Genomic DNA, 23,780 nt, shown 5'->3' with positions numbered 1-23,780 from the left:
ACTTACCTCTCTTGAGTCATTTCATGTGTTCTCTCTTTTTCTGTGATTGTTTGGAATTTTCCTTCATGCCCCTCCTAATTTGTAAACCCCTTGAGGACAGGGATCCGTGGTCTGTTTCCTCTTCAGTTTCCACAGCACATTGCATAGTAAGTGTTTCATATATGATTATTGAATTTAATGTTTGAACTGAATTTCTGCTTTAGGGATCACTGAGACACAGATGTAATGAAAGGGAATAGTTTATATAAAGAAATAACGCCTCATCGTTTTGTATTTCCAAATGAACAACCTCCAATGAGAGAACACAGCTACACACATTGACATGAGGTGAATACTTAAATTTAAAAATGCTAAATCAAGCCAATATCTTTCCTTGTGGTCCTGGAAGCCGCCGCAAAGGTTTTATAAACAGCCTACATTCCCGCAGCCCATCTGGCGATTCTGGGATGTTAACAGCCATGGATGACTTACTCTTCACAATAGTTCCCACTTGGATCTGTTCTCTACTTTAAAATGAAAAGTTGAAAGAAAACAGCAAGGACTTGCTTAAAACTCTCCCACCCAACCAAAGCAGCAATTCAACCGCATAATGCTGACTCCTTGATTTAGATTCAGTGCCAAAGAGGAGAAGAAAAGAGGAAGACTCCCCGGATTGCAGAAAGACGTCTCACCAGCAGCTCTAATGATAGCCAGTGGCAACTGCAGCTCTGGTCCTTCATCTGCCTTTTGATCCTGTCCTTTTCCAAATCTCTCCCAAGGCCTCTTCCACCAGTCAAAATTACCTAGGTTTCACACACATTTAAAAGAAAAGAGAACTGATGTACGAAACCTAAGTATTGTCTAGAGAAAAGCTATGAGCCTTTTTGTATTTGATGATCTGCCTAAGCGAGTTGGGGTCCCCAATGACCATATAGGGAGGCCTTGATTACAACGTGGACACGGTCCTCGTGGCACAGCTCCTTCACGTGTGTACAGAGAGACTGATTTTTCTCATCTCGGTTGCCCTAAAAAAAGTTTGTCCTTGGCCTCCACATGCTTGAAGCTTAGGGCCTAATCTATCAAAACAAGAAGAAAATGGTCTAGATTACGTCTCCTCCACAAAAATAAACATTTTTCAACTGCTGTAGTATTTTAAACTATATCTTTTTTTTTCTGCCAGTGTCCCTTCTCAATCACACTTCCCTGGATAAACATAGAGTTTGTGCTATGATATTTATTAACAGGAGCCCTCTGGGCCAACAGTGGCTTTAGGAATTATGCCGGGCATTTGGTATGCTGTCCAGCTGAGTCCCCAACCACCTTGTGAGTCAACACAAACACAGCAGATTGTGAACCGGAGCAACGGTTCTCCTCCTAGCACTCTGCAGCCGTGACCCCTGGCTCAGCCTCTGGGCCACCAATCTGGGACATGAGCTGGCACTTTTAAAAATAAGGTATTCTGACAGAGAGAGAGAACTGTCAGCTGAGTCTTGCAAAAATCCTCTTTCCCTGTGCTCTCCTAGTCCATCTTCTTGGCATGTGCCATTCCCTATACATCATTGTAATCCCACATCCCTGATTTCTCACCACGGCCTGGACACTGGCGTTGGTTTAGATTGATACCGTCTGTTTTGTAATGTACTGTGATTTCACTCCCAATGTTACTTCTGATAGATGCTGAAGTTGTTCATCACACATGGAAGTCTTGCTGTATGTAGTATCTCCTTTGCCCTCCTTTGGTAACTCCCCAAGTTCACAGTCACTACTCAGCCATGCACATGTGCAAACTCTCAGACTACTTGGCAATTAAAGCCCTGCCAGCTGGATAGCTTATATTTTTATTTAATAATCTTCTCATTCACTCATACTAAGTGTTCATTACACAGTTCAGTGTTAACAGCCCTTGAACTTGTCATATCCAAGATGTATACAACAGCACCTGCATTCTAAACTAGGCTGCAACACAGCAGTACCATGATGATCATAAAACAACCACTCTTAGCTATGACATCTCTGACCATGGTGAATATGACAGATAATATTGTATTTACCCCAGTCCTTGCCCCTATACCCACGCCCACATTTCACCAAAGACTCACCACAAACCCCGTATAACCTACCAGAACATCAGAGATGCCCAGGGTGTGGCAGTGGGGCAGCAGCAGAAGCAGAGTGGGTGAGGCTCCTGGTACATGACGAGGGCACTGGGTTATGGTGACCCAAGCTGCTGTGGGACCAACATCTGCCTAAATATAACTTTCCCACTTCAGTGGTTTAGGAAATCTCTTTTTCTAGCCCCCAAAGCTACCTCATGGCCACTTTTTTTAATCTACACAGCTGCCTAGAGTGGGTCCATGTTTCTCTTCCGTTGTTTCCTCAATTAGCTCTGTATCTTTAGAGCTGACCCCATGTTTTGGCATTCTTTCAGCCTCATTCTTTTTTTCCTCCCAACCTGTGACAAAACTAAGCAAAAGTAGTACGCGTGTTATCTCAGAGCCCAAGAACTAGGAGGTACATATTGAACTGTGTCTGGGCTGGAAGGCCAACCAGAAAAATCATGGATGATGCAAATTTTTATCAGTGGCTTTGGGAGCCGCTGGCCTGGAGGGCAAGACTTTCTGGCAGCTGGGCTCACCACACCACTCTCCCGTCTCCCCAAGATGGAGAGTGAGGCCTCTCCATGCCAAATCTTGGCATTTCCCCTCCTCTGGCAGCATAGACCCAACCCAGAGGATAGAGTCATCTCACTGTCTCCCACTTGAGGTAGAGTGGGAGGGTCTCACTCCCAGGGAGGCCTCCTACAGCTCTCTCCTCTCCCTCTGACTGAAGGATAAAGGGGCTTATTTGCTTCCTGTGGGACATGAGGCAAGGAGTTTCCCTAGGGTTCTGGGAGAGCCCGGTTACATCACCCTCCTCTGCCCTGGGGGACCACTGGCAGGTTGGAGGATACAAGATCTATATGATAAGATCTTAATTCCACAGCTGTCTAGTTCCAGAGCTACAGAATTTGAGCTCCCTGTAGGCACCAAAGTATCTACAATCTACTTTTTCATAAGCTCCCATAACCAAAGGACAAAAATAAAACATTTATCTTCTCCCTATCCTTGACCTGTCCCCAGCCCCACTCCCAACCAAGAACCTTGAGCAAAATATTTTCTCCATTTTAGAGGAAGAAAATAGGGCATGCTTTTTCCTATGTGGAGAGAAATACTACAAAGGGGCAGAGGCTTCTATTCAGGTCCTTTTACACTAATAACCCACTGTTCCCAATCCAGGTTTTTCTAGCTTTTTCCTCTCTGTTGAGATATTGGTGAAAGGAAGTACAAAATTACCGTTGTTTTGTTTTTGCTTTTTTATAAATGGACTTCTACGAACAAAGACATAAGATTAGTCTCTTATCAGTGTGAAAACCTCTATTCTGGCCTCTCCATGTTCTACCTGAGGACCACCAGGCCCCCTTGGTTCTTCTAGCAAGCAGGAGAAATCAAAGAAGATTTCCAGAGACACCAGTGACCTCACATTCTACCCACAGCTCTCTCTGTGGCAGCAAATCTTCACTGTGAAATCAGCAATTCCAGGAGAGCAGAAGGTAATTCACTCCCTCCAAAAACATGTGGTCACTTCAGGGCACTGGACACATTTTCACTCTTAATGGCAGGTCTCCTTGGATGATTGTTGTCTGCTGTGAGCCTGGGAATTACAGGACAAAAACAAGGAAGGAAGAGAGGGAAGAAAAAGAGAATACAAAGTTGAAATACAGCAAGAATCAATTACTTCATGGGTGCTACAGGCTGCGTTCCATCTCACACACACACAGTGATGTGTTGTCCAATGTAAGGAATCACAGCTAGTGGGCTCACCTGGCTGATGTCTAGCTCTCAGAAGGAAGTTGGAAAGGACAGAATTTGGACCTTGAAAGTCAGAGCAGGATTAAGAGGAGGAACCAAGAACCACAGACTCAGTCCATTTCAATCAGCACAGAATGACTCAGAAGGTGAAGGACCACAGCGCCTAGCAAATATTTACTAAGCACCCACTAACTGCCCAGCATTGCTGTAGAAGCTCAGGGGAACAGGGAGATGGCAGGTGCTGACCTAAAGCAGGCCCTCATGCCCTCTGATTCATAAAAGGCCAGTGGTGAACAATCACCAGGGAGGAGAGCAATTGAGGGTCCACGCTGGTCCTGGAGAAAGGACAAGGAGCAGAAGACCAGCAGACCCTCTTGGTCATAGATGACACCTGGCCACAGGCTTTGCTTGTCCCCTGAGGATAACACTCTAATAAGCCTTTACTGAACTACAAGGTTTATTCCTTGTTTGACTAAATGATTCTCTTAACACGGTAGTTTTCAACCCTGGCTGCACATCGGAATTACCTAGGGAGATTTTAAAATCCTGATGCCCAGACCTCACCCAGACTAATTAAATCAGACTCTCTGGGGGTAGCACCCCAGATTCAGTATTTTTTAAAACTCCCCAGGCGATCCTGATGTGCAGCCAAGATTGAGAACCACTACGTGGAGGTAATGGTCCTAATTACCTCTCCAGCTTTTCTCTCCCTCCACGTTCCTCTTATTTAAACTGTTATATTTGCCTTTTTATTTTTAGTTTGTTCTACTTTGTCCTTTCAGTAGATAATTCTATAATACTCCATTAAACCCTTTTTCATGCTTTAACTTTGCTTTTTCCCATTTAATTTTCATTGCTTGCTCCACTTACTCCATCTTCCCATTATGCTTATTTTTTGTTGTGTTTTCTTTAGTCCAGCATCAACATTTACGGGGCACTTGATATAGGCAGAGTACGATAGCAGGCACTTAACTGCTACTAAAAATTAAATCCAATGCAATAATATTTTCTGTTAAATTCTGTGCAACAGTCATGGGCTCTGGAAGAGCGCTATAGCCCTTCCTATGGCAGATTTGCATTTTGGCAAAGTCTATCTCCCTTCCTAGGAAGCAGCTCCTTTGATATATAAATAAAAGATCCAAAATAAACATATTTCAACAAAAAATAAAAGGAACATCCACAAATAGGGAAGAAAGAAGCATTAAAATTTGTCTGAAGCTCAATATCAACAGCTCCCTTGCCAAAATCTTGGCCTCAGTCTGGGAGGGAGATGCTGCCATTTGCAGTGGAAAGAAAAAGTCCCCAGGCTGTACAACTGATGAGGCTGTTATCTCAGGACAGACCATCTACCGATTCAGGCTCACTTCCTCATTGTCCACAGACAAGCTCAAGAGCACACGGTGATGCTGAGGGCTGAGATGAGTAAGAAAGGGCCAAGAGACGGTCCCAGAAGCAGATCCCTTCAGTCCTCAGGGGAAGCCACACAGTGAATCTGCCCTTTCCTCCTCCTGCTGCCCAGCTGCACAGTTAAGAGCGGTCTTGGAGCCTTAGAACCACAGGTCTTGCAACTTCCTGGGCCAGGTGAGCCCCTGAGAGCCTGAAACATTGTCACCCCCACAGATCCCAGCCCACCCAATTATGTTTGCCCAATAATTGGGTGAATGAGTAAATGACTCCCCTGATGAATTTACTCCTGGATAGTTAGTGGGAAGACTGAAATGGAAGATAGCTCTGTAATCCCACACTGGAACCTCAGTCCCTTGATACTCAGATATGGCTCCTGAATTTCTCTATCTTCTTTTTACCTTGATTTTACCTTGATTTCTTTTATCTTGATTTTCAGGAATCAAGCTATATGCCTTGTTAGAGCAATAAGAGATGTTTGTTCCTTTTAGAAGAAGCGAAATTTTGCAGTGCCAAACCACAGGGGGTGGAAATGAGTAATTGTACTAGATAGTGGCATAAGAGGAACCAAGATCGTTGCCTGAACTTTATATACCAACAAGGAGACTTCTACGGCCCTGGTCTCCTTAGCAGCTTTATCCGTAGAGGCTAGTTCTCCCTGGAGACTCTTGAAACCATAGTGAGAGAGGAAGGGACTTATCACTGTGGTCTCCTACCATGGTGTCACTCATCTGCCTCCAGGCAGGTCACAAACCAAAGCCTGTCCCTTCCACCTTCCACACTGGTCAGCTGACCCCAGTGGAGGTCTAACTGAAGATCAGTCACAAGGTGTACCCAGGCCACTGTTTCATGACCACATGAGGCAGTATCATCCTCATTTTATTGTCCAAAAAACTGAGATATCTGGAGAAGTTAAGTAACTTGCAAGTATGTGGTGGTATCAGATGCAAACCCAGATCTTCCAAGCCTAAATCCAGTTGTTCCTCCACTACAGCACAGCTGCCTCTTGAGAACTAGAGCAGGGAGTGAAAAAAGAGGACCCTCAAATTCCAGGACCCCATCCAGCCCAGTCTTATAGATAGTATTCTGTCTGAGGCTTGTCTGGGCAGAGGTAGGGTTACTCAACCACCTGCTCTCAACAGTTTGTGCAAATGCAGAGAAATGAGTATGACTTCAAGGAACCCACTTGAAGAACAGGAAAAGTGGCTCTCTGCTTGAGGTTATGGAGAAGTGAAGGCTGAAACAGGGATTCAAAGGCTTGCTAAGGTCCCTACCACACTCAAATCTTTCATTCTTCCTTCTGTTCTCAATAAAACCAATAAATAGGTCTTCCTCCACCACTGTGTAACCTGTTGGTTGATTTTCCTGGGACCCCCAATCAGCACCCTGGGCTTAAAAATGAAATATTGGCTACCTCAGCCTTATAGCTGTCTCTAGCCACCTTACATTAACAGAAAAGCAGGAAGCGCTCATGGCCATTTGGTATTAGGGTCAGCAGTGCCTTTCTTAACCCTCTTCCATCTGGTAAGGCTGAAGGGAGCAGAAGTTCCTGTAATGATATAGCCTATCTTTAGAGCCACAACCCAAAGACCTGGGGTCCCTCTGTTACTGAACCAAGGTAGGTTTGCTTCTTAATGAGTTGAAATCAGAGCCTTCACCAGCAATAGTTGTCACACAAAGTAAAATTTATTTGCAGCAAATAAAAAGACCATGGAGAATTGCTTCCAAAGCCATGGCTCCAGAGGAAGGGAAAACAGGTGCCTTTTATTTTAGATGAGGAATGGATACTCAAAAGGGAAGTTTCATCATTACATGTAGAGGTGGGCATAAGCTTGCACAGGTGCAGTTTGAAAACATGCTTTTGCATACATCTTATGTTATGCTAATAAGTCTTGAGCTTCTCCTGGGGCAGAGATCTTAATATTAAAATGCAGCAAAGGTAAGTCTTGGACACTTCTCTGCCCGTCTGCCCAGGCATCACTCTTGTGGCGGGGTTTGGACCAGTTCAGGGCGGTTGGTAATTGCATCTCTTAACGTAACTGAAGAAACCATTAAGTGCTTCCAAAACCTCCTTTGAGTTACTCTGGGCAGTTAGTCAGTGACACCTCCTGTGACCACGATCTTGGGAATGAGCTCCTCGTTGCTCTTCCTTTGCTCTTCTTGTGTGCTGTAGACAACAATTCACTTTCAAGTCAGACATCCTAGACAGAAGAAATGATTACACTTCAGTCAGCATTTTTGAGGACAAGTATGGGTTCAACAGGTGCTTTTGGGGGATTACACAGACGATAAAGACAGACCAAATAAGATGTGTGAGGCAGCACTTACCACGTGAAGCACTATATACAAAGGCAACCTCAGAATTTCTACAAATGAAGGGCTGAGAGATGGCAATCTGGTTGGAAGATGCCTTAGGAACTTGCTTTGAGGCTGTATTTTCATAGTACATAAGACTGGGAAAGATGTCAAAGAATGGAAGGCTGAAGGAGATAATAGAGAAGGACAGATAAAACCCCCTAAACTGCTCTTGCCTCTCCTACTAACCGTCCAAGTCTCAGGTATCCTTATTTTTATGTAATAACATCAAGGAAGGAAGAAACTGACAGTCAAGTAATGAGCCCAGTGTTTGCAAGTATAATTTCATTTATTCCTCACAGACTGTAAAGAAATATTAGTACTCCCTAGAAGTCATGGGGAGGGAGAGATATCCCCCAGGGCCTGGGACATTGTGGCCTAATTGCTGGCCTTGACCCAGAAAGAAAGACTGAGCACAAGGAACACAGCCTGCACAGAGCCTGAGAAAGGCAGAGTCCAAGGGCAAGGGCCTGGCACGCTTTTCTGCCTTCTACATGGGGACCCTGAGATAGGCTGTTTTTGTGTTCAAGTTCCATCTTGCTCCTGCACAGGCCCAGGCCAAGCTGTCTGCAGGTGGTTCTGACTCTCCCTGACTGGATATAGCACGTGTCCTAGCCACACTCTGCCCCAAGCTTCCACCAAATCCTCACCTGTGCCCTCCGCCCACCATCTTCTACCTCTGGCTTTGGTTTATTTTTCGTACTGACCCTCCTCTCGTCAGGCCTAGAGGAAGGTTGTTTTTGCCCATTGGCCATAAACTCTTAAAATTACCTCTAACCTGCAGCAGATATAAATCACTGTCATAAATATAAGCACATTCTTGGGATTTTTTGGGAACGGCTTCCTGAATGACTCGAGATAGTTCAACAGTAATTATCTAGGAAGACAGGCCTACTCGAGCCCTGCTAACTGTTCTTTTGATATAAATGTGGCTTTAAGCCTACAGCACTGCCTCCTGCCTCAGGGCTTTTTTTTAGTGTCCTCAGTTCTTACACAGAATGCTCTTTCCCTGCACATGCCCCCTACACCTGGTGTATCAGGCAAAGTCACAGCAGGAGAGAGAGGGTATTTTCAAAGGAAGAATTAGAGAGAATCTAATGAAAGGGACATTTACAAAGGGGTGAGCAGGTGTCATGGATTGAACTGTGTCCCTCAAAAAAAGATCTGTTGAAGTCCTAACCCCCCAGTATCTCATACACTGAACTTATTTGGACATAGGATCATTGCAATTGATGTAATGAGTTAAATGAGGTCATACTGGAGTAGAGTGGGCCACTAATCCAATATGACTGATGTCTTCGTAAGAAGACAGCCATGTGAAGACAGAGACACAAGAATACCATGTGACAATGAAGGCAGTGATTGAAGTGATGCAGCTGCAAGCCAAACCAAAGAACACCAAAGATGGCCAACAAACCACCAGAAGCTAGGAAGAAGCAAGGAAGGAATCCCCTACAGGTTTCAGAGGGAGCATGGCACTTGAAGCTGACGCCTTGATCTCTGGAGACTTCAAGCCTCCAGAACTGTAAGACAATAAATTTCTGCTGTTTTAAGCCACCCACTTTGTGGTACTTTGTAAGGCAGCCATAGGAAACTAATACAGCTCAGATATGGAAAACTAAAAAAGGATGGGGAAACATCCTGGGTCTGGCAACAGAGAAGTCACTACCACCCTAGGCCTGAAGCGTGGCATGCAGGAGCCTTTACTGGAATATGCAAGCTGTAGGAGAGGAGCAGTAGTTTCCAGCGGAGGAAAGCAGCCACTGCCAATCCACATCCTGGCAGGAAGGAATCTGGGTGCTAACACCCTACCTCACTGTCCTCCTTTTCTCCCATCTCTTGAAGGTGTCTCCCGTTGGCCAAACTAAATGAGATGCCAAAGAGCAAGGGAACCAGGTGAATGCTGTCCATGAAGGTCAGCCTCCTAGAGGAGGAAGTAGAGTGGATCTGGAGGGACAAATATACGCTATCTAGCACACCTGCAAAACTTCTGCTTTTGAATCTCAACTGCAAAGTCACTTCTTCAGGGAAGCCTTCCCTGACCTCCTGATCAGATCCTGGCCTCTCTAACATGTGCTCATAATCCTTCTGCTTCTGCAGAGTACTTATCACAGCCGCAGTGGAGGATTCATTATGCAAATCATTAAGTGATAACTGACTCTCATGCTAGAGAAGACAGAAAAGACCACATCTGTCATTCATCAGTGAATTCTCAGGGTCTGGTGCATAGTAAAAATGATTAGATTTATAGGATGTGCCAAGAGCTAGTCAACTTGATATAAAAAGACCAAGTGTGTAAGTCCGTAGAAGTTGCCCTCGCAACTTTCAAAGAACTATGGAGATTAGGCACCGTTGTGTCCTACAGATAGGTACTGATAGTGCAATTCACAATTTCAAAGAATGTTACCACCTTGGACACTTGCTAATGGTCCTCTAGAAACAGTGGTGAGATGGGCAGTTGACATGAAGAGAAGACACGAGTGTAGGGAAAGCAATTACCATGAGGTCAAGCAAACTGGAACTTGCTTCTATCTGAATTTCCTCTGGCAGTCTTGTCCCAGTTGAAAGTGGCAAACAGTTAGCCATTGATGATTAAGCAGCTAGTAACTATGGAGAATTGGAATTGGCCACCTCAAATTACATCTCTGCCTCAAAGACACTTTGACCCCCACCCCCACTAACTGACCAAAGGATTTGGGATGGGAGGTCTCCCCCAAGAACAGGCCATCACCATAGGGTATCTGGGAGAGTCCTTGCTAAGCCCATTCCTAGTTCTGTTTCCCCTTTGTAAGAGATATTTACATTTGTAAAGGAAATCTCCATTTGTAAAGGTATCTTCTTCCCTGTACCAGGAAGTAGGGGGGGCTGGCCTTATCTAGAAACTTATCAGAATGGAAGGGGAGGCCTTAAATTTGCATGATAAACTTACCTATTGTTAACCCTGCTGTTTAAGCAATATGCTATCTGACTCCCACTAGGTTCCTATAGATAACATCTTCCTGGAGTGTGGGTCACCATGGTAATGGGTGTTTGAGCTATTTTTTTCAGGAACTGGAACCCCTTGTCCACTTCAGACCAGTTGAGACCACCAACCCATCAACTGGGCCCACACAGAGATATGTCCAATAAGCGACCTTTTGATGTCAAGAGGTTAAAACTCCACCCTCAGGGCATGCTAACACCACCATTCTGTGAACACATGTCCTTCAAAGAGGCATGAAGCCTGACTACACTTGCGTAGATCATCAATTACCTCATCTCTCCTCACCTCCAATCATTTCAGACCACCTTGCCCCCTACCCCATAAATATCCTTGAGTCCCTATTTTCAGGGAAGTGGATTTGAGATTCATTCTCCCATTTCCTCACTTGGCTGCCTTGTGATAAATAAACTCTGTCTGCTGCAATCTCGTCATCTGTGTTTGGCTCTCTGGGCGGCAGGCAAAAAGGGACCTGATGTGGTAACACAGTCACACTCGGGAAAACAAGAGAGCTTAGGTGAGTCCTCCACTAGCATGAGAATTTAAGTCCTGCATCCATTCTCAGATAGTGGATGTCACCTTTGCTCCTGCGTCTTTGCATATCAAGTGACCCTCTTTCCAGCTTCTGCTGCACCCTCCAGTTCCTATTATTAATTTACCCATTGGATTTTAAAATTTCATAGATTATCAGTCTTGAAATTCAAAAGTGTAGGTCCCAAGAATTCAAAGATGCTTCTCTTTTGAAGTACATATAAATTTAGGCTTCTGGGATGTAGCGACGGTTTCTAAGTTTTTATAACATTTTGTTTTGTGTAATTCAACGTAGGTGACCTAAGAACCCTTCAGAAAAGAAGACAGATGAGCTCAATAAAGATCAAGAAACTCCAGCTCAAATTTGGAGACAATACTTCATTGGATTGCTCTTTTACACTTGGGTGAATCACCCTTATCCAACTTTGCCTGGAGGGAGTTTGCAGTAAACACAACAATCATTACAACACCTGTAGTCTTTGTACACATACTATTGATCTCCTTGTTTGATGGTTCCTTTGATTACAGCTGTAAATATCAGTAATTCTTCTTGGTATTAACTGTTAACATCACCACAGAGCATACAACGTGAACATCTAACATGAAATGGAGCAACAATATCAAACTTAACTTCTAGGGGAGGAAGCTGAAACATTATTATCAATCAAATAAGATGCCTTCACCTGCTTTCCATTGATCTTACTCATCCGGACCACATCATCAATCTTAAAGGTGGCATTTTCAATCCCATTAACAGTCATCAGGCTCCATGATCCTCCTGTGATTGGCAAAACCCCTCTTGGAGAACAAAACAGCTGCCAACAAGGGCTGGTTTCCTCAGGCACAGTGCATCACAGAGAAGTTGTTGATTCAGAGGAGGGACCAGGCAGAAGGCAAGTTGGGAGGCAGAGCTGTCCCTGAGTGGATCCATGTAGAGGATCTCCTCCCTCATCCATTTCACTCTCTTCTGGGCAGGTAAGGCAGATTCTGGATCTTCAACCAAGCGAGACTCAGCAACAACAAGATATCAAGGCTGTCAGGGCCTGGAACTCATGAACAGTGCCCCTCCCTCAGTGATCTCATCCCCAGTCCTCACTGAGCCCTTCTCGTGTTTTTTCTCTCAGGTGTCATGTCAGCTGTTGTGTTGGTGCCTCAAGACCAAGTAGTGACTGTGTCTGTGGGGAGGTCTGCCACCCTCGGGTGCTCCATGGAGGGAAAAATAGTCGCTAACTACCACGTCAACTGGTACAGGAAGACCCAGGGTAACATGATGACTTTCATATACCGAGAAGTGAACTTGCGTGGCCCTGGTTTCTAAAACAGGTTCCAAGGTGAAACTGATGTTTCAAACAACCAGGTTCTACTTAAGATCCTTAAGACATCAGAGAGAGATGAAGGATCTTACTACTGTGCCATCGACTACCACCCTGCAGCAGGTCCACTTCTGAGCAGCTCAAAAAACATGAAGCTATATGTAGAACAGCAGTTCCAACAAAATCATGACTTTCTCTTGAATAAATAGTTTAAGAAACGGGGCCAGAGAAGGCTGACATTCTTGCCATTCCTTCAGGCTCGGTCACTCTTCTGCCCATGTGCTGCCATGGTACACAGATAGGCAAATTCCTGTGGGGTGTGGCCCAGTGTGGGGCAGGAGAGAAGAAAGACAGAGCCAAAATCAGGAATTGTAGCATTTACTGTACACTATTAGCAGTTTTCTTGGAGCTTCATAAAAGATTCGACCACACACTCAAAGTGCTTAGGGTATGACATAGATTAAGGGCAATTTCCAAAGTAATTTTGGGTGACGTCCAGTTTCTGCTCAACCATATACACCAGGAATATAGCTGTTCTGGGGGACAAGGGTGGGAAGGTGGAGAGACTCCTCCCTTCCCTCAGCATCAATAGCATGCACTGTCTGTCATCTTGCCCAACATGGAGGGCAATACTCAATCTCTAGTGTTCTGTGTTGTTTGGATGATTACTGATGGCGTATGGTCTCTTGCTCTCCACTCCATCTCTGTCTCTTTACTTCTTCTTCCATATGTGCTAGAAACAAAACATCGAAAAATTTCTTCCACTGGCATTGCCTTATCCTTCTTTGGACAGCTCAATTTAAACTCCACTTTTATCTTGAACAATGTACTTTTCCAGACTTAGGTGATTGACAGTCTATTCTGAGGCTGAACCTGTGGCCTTCCTTCTGGCCTCATCTAGAAAATCTACCATTCACCTTATTAAACACCATATTAAATACTGGAACTTTGGGTGGTGATGGGTATGTTCAGTAACTTGATTATGGTGATGGTTTCATGGATGTATAGGTATATCAAAATTCGTCAGATTATACACTGTAAATATGTGTAGTTTATTGCATACCACATATACCTTGATAAAGTTTTAAAAATATTTTTTAAATTTATTTTTATTTTTTGCACCCAAAGCCCCAGTAGATAGTTGTATGTCATAGCTGCATATCCTTCTAGTTGCTGTACGTGGGATGCGGCCTCAGCATGGCCGGGGAAGTGGTGCCTCAGTGCGCACCCGGGATCCGAACCCGGGCTGCCAGCAGTGGAGCGCACGCACTTAACCGCTAAGCCACCGGGCCGGCCCAAATAATAAAAATTTTTAAAGCTTCATTGGACTACTTCAGGCAATATCTAGGGAAAACTTCTCTAACTAACCCTTCTAATCAAAGATCCTACCCTCCATAGAAGTACAAAGAGGCCGGCAAGTGTTGCCAGACACACACAGTCAGTTCCAGTCAGGACACTTCACTGTTCTACCAAGGGTCTTCCCAATCCTCCAATCTCTCATGATTCCACCTGACCTTTCACATATCTATCTCTCTCTATATATATATATATATAGAGAGAGAGAGATGATGCTGATGATGAAGATGATAGATAGATGATAGATAGATAGATAGATAGATAGATAGATAGATAGATAGATAGATAGATAGATGATAGAGGATAGATAGATAGATAGATAGATAGATAGATAGATAGATAGATAGATAGATATAAAACTATATAGATAACCATATATGCAAATCTATATACACATAATATATATATAATATATATAGTTGTATTGTATAACTGTTCTGTGCATTTTATCCATGACTCCCCATGAACTCTCATTATTTATCTCCCCGAACAACTACATTCTGACTCTTCAGGGAATCTCTATTTTCTACTCTCCATCCCAAACCCACTCACTCTGTCCTAGTGTCCTGAGTTCAACATAGGCCTGTACCTGGCTTCTACCTCTCTGCCTCACTCTGTTGGATTGCTTCTTTGGCTGAACTGTCTGCAAGGCTCTGGATATTGACTCTGCCCTTGGATAAAATCAGGTTCCCAGATCCCCATCCAGATCGGGCACCCTGAGCCCCACATCCTGAGAAAGGAGTTTGGACCCAACCATTCTGGGATGTATCCAAGTTACCACACGGGCCCTCTCAAAACTCATCAAGCCCACTGCCTGCTACTCATATCCAGTTATTCTTTTTTGAATGAATGATAGGCAGGAAGGTGGAATGCATCTCCAAGACTAAAAGGGTACAATTCTTCTCCCAGTTTGAAATCATGACTTTGGAAAAAGAATGACATCTGGAAGCTAGTTATGCAGTTGTTTTCAAAGTTTTGGAATGATGGTTTTATAAAGCCTGCAATATGGATTCCTAGGAAGATACTCAATGGTTCCTTCTGAAAGAGACTGGGAAGAACATCTTTGAGGAGAAAGAGGAGGAAAAATATCCGGACAAATCCATAAAATTGTATGTTAGCTGTATAATGACTAACATCTGTTGGGTGCTTACTATATGCCAGGCACTATTCTGAGCACTTTACCTGTATTACATCATTTAATCCTCTCAACAACCCTATGATACATTTTCTATTGTTATCCCCATTTTATAAATGAGAACACTAAGGCACAGAAAAGCTAAAACACTTACCCAAGATACCACAGCTAGTAAAGGAGAGCAACAGTTTTCAGACTCAGTAGTCTGTGCTAGAGGACACAGTGTGTGATTGGGGTGGGGGAGGGAGGACCATAGAGGAGGCTGTCTCCAGATGTGTCAGGAATAAGGAACAACAGGGGCTGTGCCCTTGCCACCAGGCCAGTTCAAACTGATGCTCCATGACCATCTGTCAAGAAGCTGAGACAATGCAGCAGTGGTCCCAGATGACTTCTCAAATGTTTCCTAACTCTGAAATTTTGAGATCCTGACATAAGCTTCACACCAACTTCTAAAATCATCTGTATCTCTTCATCTTTGAAATGGGGTAAACAAGACTTCCAACTTCACAGTGTTGTTGTAAAAAGCTAATGATAGAAAGTAAGTACATTACATTACACATAGTAGCTATTCAACAAATGTTATTTATCATAAGAAAAAGTGAACTATAAAGTGGAATAATTGAGGAGAAAGTGAACCAAATTACTGAGTGCCAACAAGAGGCAGCCACTTTGCAGGTGGGGATTCAGTTAATCCTTATGACAACCCCGTGAGGTCATTATGATCAGTTCTGGTTTACAGATGGGGTTACTGAGCCGCAGCGAGACTGGGTAGCTTACCTAAGGTCGTAGAAGCAGAGCCAGGATCTGGGTCTGAGTCAAAGGTTGATGGTCTTGGCACTGGGGCTAGGGGCTGTGGGATATACTAAAGAAAGACATCACCTATATTAATATCTGAATTAAAGAACAGCTGGGAACAGATGTGTGAAGTCCAGTCATCTGGGTGATGCAGAGGTTGCATTTGACTCCTTGGCCAGTCCACAGAAGAGGAGGTGAGGGTAGGGGCATCTAATTTATCCCACTTCCCACTTGATTTAAAACGTCAGTTGCAATTTCAGCTTCCAGGTTGTTCTCCCAAGATGCTTCACTACCCCGGCTGAAAGAAGACAGCTGCTACTCAGCCCTCTGCCACTCACACCTCTGAACACTGCCCCGAGGACCGCAGCTTTTCTCCCAGGCCACAGCATGGGAAATGGACCCACATATTCCTCCCTTCTGAAGCTTGTCGATGTTAATACCTTGTTGGACTCCCTTAGAGTCTCTGGGGTGCTATGCATTCACTGCCTTCTCCTTTCCTTCTCGGGAGCATGCCTGGAATGGCAGCTACAGGGGTCTAGGGCTAGTGTGATGGGAGCTGGAGAAATTCCACGGGTCTCTAGCAGATCCATAGAGTTGCTAACGTTACCATCTGTATAAATCTGTACTGTGAAGCAACGTGTCGAAGTTTGTCTCTTCCATTTTCACTGACTTACCACTTATACCTAGGCAGCAAAAGGGCTCTAGATCAGTCATCCACAGTTCTCTGCATTCAAAATGAGCAAACTGACACCAGAAAGCACCGCGGTGAATTAAGGCACAGGAGCCACCATGCAAAGAAGAGAACTAAGTCCAAACCAAACTTTCTCCACTTTAGGTAAGGTCTTAGCCCACTGCAAGGTCTGAGACAGGCAGTGCTGGCTAATAAATTTTCGACACTGACAAGGTACAGAAAGTTTAGAATCGAGGTTTCTTTCCCACTCTTCAATTCAACATATTGCCCCCAAATATTAATTAAAATGATACGATTATACATCTCTAACATTTTTTTTTGTTTGTCTTGGTGAGGAAGAGTAACCCTGAGCTAACATCTGTTGCCAATCTTCCACCTTTTGCTCAGGAAGATTGGCCCTGGGCTAATCCATGCTAACATCCATGCCCATTTTCCTCCACTTCATATGTGGGACACCTGCCACAGCATGGCTTGACAAGCAGTATGCAGGTCTGTGCCAGGGATCTGAACCTATGAACCCCAGGCCACCAAAGCGGAGTGCACAAACCCAACCACTACACCACCCAGACGGCCCTTCTAATACTTTTTATCAGAGTATTTCATTCACTCCTCAAGCAAATACTATCTCTTCTCTCTGCTTAATTTTTCTCCGTAGCATCTATCACCATTTGACATGCTGTATATTCTACTTGCTTATTTATTTGTCATCTAGCTCAGTGCTGGCATACAAGCTCCATGATGGCAGGGATTTTGTCTGTTTCGTTCATTGCCTTCACTCCAGTATTTAGAATAAGTCTGACACAAAATGGGCACGGAAGGAACGAGTGAATGAAATATTTAAAGAGTGAAGACCACGTACCCTGCACTGTGCTGGATGCTAGGGATGTAATGGTGCACAAGACTGGGGCTGACTTTGCCCTCTGAGATGCTTTCTCCAAGCCTCGTCTATCCTCTAACAAAATGCTAGGGACTGTAACCCTCTCTGGAGGGTTGCTGATAGAGTACTCTAGAACACCAAAGAACTTACTCTTGCAGAGCAGACATCAATGCTCCTACATTCCTTGGACATCCCCCCATGGCAGGGGTAAAATAGGGAGGATGACAGGCTTCCTCCTTTTGCCATCTTGTCTCTCCTTTTCATCCCAAGGCCCCGGACCCTGAGTCTTGGACTGTCAGTGAAAAAGCTGAGCACTTCTACTTTATTTCACAAAGGAATTTTGCAAACTTTCTCTCCAAACAAACCTGCTGGGGAGTGCAAATTTGTAACCAAAAGCCACAGTGATACATTTTCCTACACAAAAGAGCAATTCCTAACACCCCCTCACCCTACCATCACCACCACAGCCACCACCACCAGAGATTTTGGTATTCTTCAAGAATGCAGAATCCCTTGGGGTCTTGTTTTTTTAACAATTCACTCATTCACAAACACATTATGAATGGTGACAGCGTACAGTAGCACATATCAAATACTGGAGGAATTCTCTGAAGGCGCATCCTGGATGCTCAAGGGCTCCCAAGGCAGCAGTCAGCTTGTGGAGCAGCGTGCCACTCAGCACACCATACTCAATAGGAAAGAGACCTGGGGACAGGACAAGGGAAACCAAGCCAAAATGTAGCTGCTTGTATTAATTCAAATAAGGCAGGTTCTCAAAATCTGTGTTTAAATAAGAAATCTAATAGCCATAAGTTTTCTATTTACTTGCATACACGTGGGAGAATAGGGAAGTAAGTTTAAATTATCCTTTTCTAGCCTAAAGACAAAACCTCATGAATATTTATAACTTTCAGAAAAAGAAATGTCAGTATAAATATATTACCAGGGTAACGAATTATTAAGAAAGAAAACCAATACAAAGTATAGACTTTTGGAGATTAAAATTGCTTTCATAGAATATAATATAACATATAAACATTCATTTAATCATTCAACAACAATTTAAGTACCTACTGTGTGCCAGGTATTTTTCTAGACACACTGGGAATACAGTATTCAGAAACTCATGAGTTTATTTTAGTGAAAATAAGTACAAAAAAAAATAAGTAAAATGTATGTTAGATGGCGATAATTGCCATGGAGAAGACTCGCAGGGAGAGATATGGGGTATGTTATCAGGGGACTGGGGAAGATAACTATTTTAAATCAGGTGGTCAAGAAAGGCCACAGGGAGGTCACATGTCAGCGAAGGCCTGGGGGTGGGCAGGGAGAGTAGTATTTGGAGTCTGAGTGTTTGCTGGACTTTTCTGTTAGAAATAACATTCTCATGTTCAGCTTTATGATACAAAATAGTACCAGCTTTTCTGTAGTTTGGGAGAATAGCCAAAGTTGTCCCTTCTTATCTTGCTGAGAGCTCTTTCACCAATGGTTCAGACTTTTCATTTTTCAAGACCAGTGTTAGAATTCCATTAATTAGCACAAAGTGGGAAGGAAGTAGTCCTGAAAAGGTCAAAACTTAGAACATGAAAAGAGAAGTGGCAGAATTGGATTATTGACTAATGGAATATGGAGCATGTAACATGAAGCCCTTTGCCTTCTCTGCCTTATTACCTGACCACATTCTACGGAGTGACGAATGTTTCTTCCCAACCATAAAGGAGAGTATACAGAATGAGGCATTTGTCTCATAGGTCCTCAAGATAACTCTACTCCAGCAGCCCCAGGAGAGAATCTGCAGCCTCATCCATACTTGCAAATGGATGTGCCTCCCCAAGACTGTTCCAATAGACTGGAAAGCTGAAATAAAACATGTGTTCACTTCAGTGAGGTTCTTGGTTTTTTCTTGTCTCCGGGAAGCCAGCCACAGATAAACCTGAGGAATTTGGAGTAACTGGAGAAAGCCGAAGTGTCTTTATAATTCCTACTAGAGCTTTGGGGATTCACTCTCCAGGACATCTGGGTCTGCCCAAGTAGGTCCAGAGGCAGTTTCCATCTTCATTTGCCACCTGACAGAAGTGAGCAACATTACTCAGAGGCAGTGAGAAGGAAAGGCAGCATCCACAGGGACAATACCAAGGGGACACAGCCTGAGTGTGTGTTGTCAGAAGCTCTGTCTTGTCACAGACCTCCTCGTACATATAGACCTCCACTGTGTTTGCATAGCACATGTTGTAGTCATAAGTGATCCATAGAGGACTAACTGCCACAATCGTCTAAAGAGGTGAAAAATGGTTTCATGCACCAAGTTTATAAATAAAGACACAAAAAACCACAAAGGGGCCAGTATAACAGGCACTGTAAATTCAAATCAGAGAGGTAGCACGGTAGCAATAACCCTTCTCCTTAGTAAGAATCAATTTAACAATCTCTGAGTTTGCAGCTCATCCATTTCTCAGCATTCAAACCATCATTATATTTTCCATAGGAAGGATATCCTCCCCACCCGTACAGCCCTACAACAACCTCCCCCCGCCACCACACACACACACATACATAAAGTGTTAGAACAGGGAGAAACTTTAATCACCTCCTGGTTCAACCTCTTCAAATGAAGATGTAGAAACTGAGGAATGGAGAAATTAAGTGACTTTCCTGTCACACAACCAGCTAGTGGCAAAGCCAAAAGAGCGCAGGTCTCCCAAATCCTAGTCAAGAACTCCTTCCATCACACCCTGACACCCGGTTGCCACAGGGAAGCACCCTATTAGCCATGTACTTCCAGTCCACATCCCTGCTGTGCTAGTCTCCCCTCCAGTCAGCTGGAAATTCTTTCTCCTCCCGGCCAAGCTGAGCCCCTTATAGTGCCTTTGCGGTTTAAAGAGTAAGCAGTCTCGTCGGTGTTGTGAGAGCACAGAGCCCTCAAGGAACTCCAGAGGGCTTGACTACAGTTCAGTCTTCACTTTATACTTCTTTCTAAAGAAAATCCTTGAAATCTACAGCCTTGACCTGGGTCATTTTACATTCCTCTGGGTGCCTAGCACCATGCTGAGTGCATAGCAGGTGTTCAGTACACGTTGCTGTGAAAGAAGAAAGGTTGGTCTCCCTGTCTTTCATCTCAACCTAAATAAACACCACTCATTAGGGACCCTGCTCCTCACTCCCTGCCCTTTGTCCCCGTGGCAGTGCTCCTGATCTTCTCTGCTGAGGAATGGATGGATTAATGGCCAGAGCCTGACTTCTAGTCAGAGACAAAAATCTCCCCTCCTTTCTTTTTCAAAATAAGTGCAATTCAACAATATGACATAGCTATTAAGAAAAAGAAAGCCAATGAGGTGCTATAAGATTATAAGAATAACAGTGTTATTATATTCAACATAGAATACTATATATAATATATAATGTCAGCTCCTCCCCCAGAGTCACAATCCTGGTGCATTCCTGAGTCACCCTGAGTAAGTCTTGGAGAAATTAGACAGTGTTGAATGTGGCATATGAAGAATTATTATACAGTGGAAAAGAAACCAACTAGCCTGGAACCTATGTTCAAAACCTAGTTCTGCTCTGTGAGAACTTGAGCCCATCACTTCATCTCCCCAGACTCATTTATAAGGTGAGGAAGCTGGGACTGATACAACATGAGGTCCCTTCCAGTTCTCACCCTCTCTGACTCTATGATCAGTCGTCCTCATTTCCTATGAGCTGAGAAAAAGAGAAAACATTCTGAAATTACAGCAAAAAGAAGTTAAAAGTGAAAATCTCCTTGAAACGAAAATCATCAACGACTGTAAAGTGCTAATAGTAATAATAATTGATGGCCTAAGTCATGGGGTACTTTTCTGTATGAAAGCTGCTGTTCCAAGTAGTTTATGTTTTAACTTGTTTAATCCTCACAATAACCCATTGCTATTATTATCCTTATTTTACAGATGAAAACACCGAAGTAAGGAGAGGTTAGGGCATTTCCCCAGGTATACTGCTAGTGAGTTGCTGGGCCTGGACATAAGCCCAGGCAGCCTACCTCCAAAGGTACTGCGCCACACAACTCAAGAGTCTCCTTTTTCTGGAGCTTGTTACAAGCTAGTTTTTAAATCATGTCTGTGGGCGAAAGAGTGGATGCAATACCTTCCCAGAGTCCTTTTTAACTGCAGTAGGCTCTATTCTGTAAAAGGAAGCTATACAAGGAGGGCAGAACTATTTCCTATTGCATCCCCATGATCCTACCCTTACATTTTGCATCCAAGAAGACTGAAAGCCCCATGGTATGTCTGTGGGCACTCTTCCACCCGCAGTCTCCAGAATGTGCTATCTGCCTACGATGACCGTCCTTGTGCTGTTCCTCCACGGTAATGTAGGGTTCATCATTTTTGAGGTAGTATGATGCCTATCTCTTACAATTCTTATCAGTGCTTCCTTTTTTCTAGAGGTCCAGTCACTGAATCAGCTGGCAGCTTTTGGGAGGACTGTGAGAAATGCTGGGGACTCCTAATGATCACCTGCAATACCTCTGGGTTTAACTTTGGACTCTGCTGGATGAACAGGTACCACCAAGCTCCAGACAGACCATACAAATATATTTCTAAAATTACTCCTTCAGCAATGTTAAGCATTACACATCTTCCATGGAGGGAAAAATTGTTGTCACTGGGAATAACATCGACAATCAGTTATATTTACTAACCAACACACTGAAACCATAGGACCCGGCCAAGTATTACTGTGCTTTCACTGAAGTGAACCATAGAGGAACTGAGGGGGATGGAGATCTCCCTGGTAAGCAGAACAAAAGGCAAATCTGCATGTACAATCAGGGATCTTTCTCTAATTGGATCTCCCCTTCCCAGATCTACACCTCCACCTTGATCATACTTGGGATTACTCTCTTATTCTCATGTGAAACATGACTTCTTCTCTTTGCTCCTTTGAATTTTTCCAATATTTTCACCTTTCAACTTACTTCATCCAGAAGTGTGAGGAGAGATGTGATGGGGGCCCTACGGAATCAGTCCTGAGTGACTCTTCCAGAAGTCCTGTTGTCCAGAGGGATTGTTCTGAACAATGATGGGTGGTCAGAAAGTCTAACTCATATTTGCCTCCCAGGTGGGGCTGGCCACCCACCACAGTCACTTTTCTTAGCTCTTGACTTTTAGGACATTGGAGGAAAGAGACGGAAAGAGCAAAACATGTAATTGTGCTGAAGTGAAGGAAAGATGAGAATGGGGTTTTCTCTGAGTTCCAGGTAACTACCTTTTATAATCCTTCCCACATTTGCAAATCTATGAAAACATCCTTATTGTGTTAACAAAAAGTTTCATGGCACAATTTAAGTAGATGTATTTTCCTCTCTTGAGTAGGTGGCAATATAATGCAGATAGATACAGTGATATACAAAAATAAATATGCTTAATCATTCACAAAAATGTTAATACGTGTTGAACTTAAAAACAATAATCTGAAAATTGTCCTTAACTTTGGCAAGGTCTTTTTACTTATCTTAAAATGAACAAGTTTAAAAATTTGGTCTATAAACTGGATATATGTTTTCATACGTGAGTTCTTTTAATGGTAAAAAGAGCATGGGCTCTGGAATCAGACAAAAATGGGTGAGAATTACAACCCCTCATTTACTCATGTTGGACCTCGAACAAGATTGCTTAAGTTCTCTAAACCTCTATTTCCTCATAAAATAGGAATAGCAATACCTATTTCATAGAATTCTTACAAGGATTAAATGAAATAATTGCTAGGATGCACCTAACACACCTGGGTGACTGGCACACCACAGGTGCTCAATGATGCTAATACTCCATCCCCCTCAACTCTTAATGGTCTGAAGGAGAGTAGTTTTTATGCAGAAGAGAAAAGAATAAAGGATCTAGAACAGGAAGGAACATTGACAATGACCACTAGCGTTTTTCCAAACCAAGAAATTCAAATGTGCTGCCAACATAGTTTTCATAAAAATAACTCATCAGGAATGTGCTTCCTGCACAAGCTCTCTAAATTCTTCCCCTACATAATGGTGAAAGGCATAAAGACAAGTCCGTTATTGTGAGGATCTAGGTCCCCAGTAACATACTGCATCTTCATTGCCCTTCGTCTCTACCAGATGAAGGTGGTCCAATTCAATCTCAGCTTTACCAGAAGTAACAAGAAGAATAAATTTTTCATGCCAAACCTTGTTCCAATAGACTTGGTTCAAATGTCTAAGACAATAGCTGGACAAGGAGAGAGTCTCAATTTTCAGAAAACTCAGCCTTATCCAGCTGTGAGGATGTTCTCCTGCGGGGCCTCCCTAGGCTTAGGATACATTTAATTAATGTAAACTTTTAGGAATAGAGAGATCTTTTCCCATCCTTAAAAAGGAACCTATAAAGTCTGGAGTCTAACCTGTGAGGGATGACCTCTTTGAGCCTCAGATTCTCATCTGTACAATAGAGTTTATAATAGATGATCTCTAAGATTCCTTCAGTCTCTGTCCAGCAGGAAAGAGAAGGAAGCAGCGGTGGGACAAAGGAA

At 43.5% G+C, this 23,780-nt stretch overlaps 1 long non-coding RNA gene and 1 gene segment (V, D, J or C); one reads left to right on the top strand and one right to left on the bottom strand.

Moving 5' to 3' along the window:
• LOC101391383 (T-cell receptor alpha chain constant-like) overlaps positions 1–23,780 on the top strand; it is a 440,175-nt gene that overhangs the window by 213,428 nt on the left and 202,967 nt on the right.
• Positions 6,905–23,780, bottom strand: part of LOC147917461 (uncharacterized) — an 82,600-nt gene continuing 65,724 nt past the window's right edge. Inside the window, exons 8-10 of one of the 2 annotated variants that reach the window (XR_015549953.1) lie at positions 15,679–15,763; positions 11,781–12,720; positions 6,905–7,432 (exon numbers count right to left, since the gene is read on the bottom strand). This is a non-coding gene — a long non-coding RNA (uncharacterized LOC147917461). The remainder of the gene's footprint in view (positions 7,433–11,780; positions 12,721–15,678; positions 15,764–23,780) is intronic. The other variant, XR_015549955.1, reaches the window with a different exon arrangement.

This window comes from Ceratotherium simum, chromosome 3 (genome assembly GCF_057802395.1).
Source record: "Ceratotherium simum simum isolate JZ-2026a chromosome 3, ASM5780239v1, whole genome shotgun sequence".
Taxonomy (NCBI): Eukaryota; Metazoa; Chordata; class Mammalia; order Perissodactyla; family Rhinocerotidae; genus Ceratotherium; species Ceratotherium simum.
The sequence above is the reverse complement of the archived record's forward strand: the minus strand, read 5'-3'. Positions and strand labels throughout refer to the sequence as shown.